General features: G+C 43.8%; 1 pseudogene; it reads right to left on the bottom strand.

Annotated features, from left to right (window-relative positions):
* LOC141519551 (ubiquilin-1 pseudogene) lies at positions 1-1,819 on the bottom strand (annotated as a pseudogene).

Below are 1,819 nucleotides of genomic sequence, written 5' to 3'. Positions count from 1 at the left end.
CTAGGAGCCCAGTAGCTTTTCAATGTCTGCATTGATATCTCCTCCTGTTGCTATTGGAGCCACTAAATTTGCTTCACGGTTCAACAAACCCATTGCACTGAGCTATTCCAGTATCTGTTGAAATCTGACTTAGGGATTTGTAACTGAGGGTTTGGCCCAGCAAAAACTTGCAACATTTGTGGAATAAACTGTTGGTGCCTAGGTTCTGTAATGCCTGTTGATGGACTTGTGTTTTCACTAGGTGCTGAACTAGACACACTAGTTCCTGTAGAGCTTCCAGTGTTTCCCAATCTCCCCAGGCCAGGAGTAAACCTTGGTATGAGCCCTGGTGCTTCTGTTGCTAATGTCTGTAGACTCTGCTGAATCTGTAATCAGCCTGCATCGCTCTAGGATTGGCCATTGCTGATAGTGTGTCAGGATTCTGCATTTGCTGGAAGTTGGAAGATGTTGTCTCATTTGTACTTGAAGCTGAGGATTTCCAGCAAATAGGGGATTATTCAGCATCAGCTGTGCGGCAAGATCAGGATTCTGGTTTAGTGACTACAATAATGCTCCTCATGTGGGGTGCAGATAACATGTTTGCATAAACTGTGGATTTTCAGTTATCTGTTGCAATAAGCTCTGTATTCCTGGTGTGTTGAACATACCAGCTCCCACTCCAGGTCCCAGATTTGGCATAGTGTTACTTTGTCCAGTAGAGCTAGCAGTGCTACCGCTAACATTGCTACTGATGCCACCAACATTGCTGGTGGTATTACTGCTGGTCTTTGAACTCTGGGTACCAGACTGTGGAGCCCATGAGTTAGGTAAAGGATCTCTATTCTCTGTAATGAAAGGCTGACTTCCTTCGAAGCTAGAGGGTGAATTGCTTACCAATGAAGCAGGTGGGTTATCACCAAACTGTTCTTGTGCTGCATTCAACATTGGTTCCTGAATGTCAGTGTACATGCACCACAAAGCATTGTATCTTCCTAATATATCTTTTTTTCTTTAAGGTTTTTGCAAGGCAAATGGGGTTAACTGGCTTGTCCAAGGCCACACATTTAGGTAATTAGGAAGTGTCTGAGGTCGGAATTGAACTCAGGTACTCCTGACTCCAGGGTCGGTGCTCTATCCACTGCACCACTTAGCTGCCATCCTGGTATACTTTCAAGATTACTCAAGGCTCTGTCTTGATTTCTCATCATTTCCTGCATCACTGCTGGATTCCTTGCAAGTCCTAGGGATTGTTAATCATATGACTGAATTCTGGATTCTGTGGAATTAACTGCTGCATTTGAGGATTGGCTATAATTAACTGTCTCAAGTCAGGATTTGAAAGCATGCTCTGAACAAAGGAATGTTCCATAATCTGGACCATCATTTCTGAGTTGGACATGAGTTGCTGCTGCGTTTGACTTTGTAGTTCAGAGAAGGTGGATGTATTTAAGCCCAAGCTACTCAGACCTGCAAGACCTCCAAGGCCACCTAAACCCAAAGGTTCCTATTTGTAGAAACCGATGTGGAGTTGACTACTGGGAGATGCTGATGTGGGAGAAGGACTTCCAGTGGTGTTTGTTTGCTGAATTGGATGGATCTGAGGTCTGTTTTGTGTTTTTATGGCAAGGTGAACACTAAGTTCATTATGTATTCCACACTAGCTCAAAGTATCTTGATCTTTTAAAATTTTTCCAGCAAATATTAACACAGAATGGGCCTTGAATTGTTTGGAGATTTTTTCCTTAGTCTGCTGGACAGAGCTGGTCTCAGGCACTGCAAACTCCTCCTTCTGCTTCCTGGTCTTCACAGTGACTTTGATGATCTTGGAGTCGCTGGCCAT

The sequence above is a fragment of the Macrotis lagotis genome, chromosome 3 (assembly GCF_037893015.1).
Source record: "Macrotis lagotis isolate mMagLag1 chromosome 3, bilby.v1.9.chrom.fasta, whole genome shotgun sequence".
NCBI classification, from domain to species: Eukaryota; Metazoa; Chordata; class Mammalia; order Peramelemorphia; family Peramelidae; genus Macrotis; species Macrotis lagotis.
Note: the sequence above shows the minus strand (reverse complement) of the source record. Positions and strands in the feature narration are given on the sequence as shown.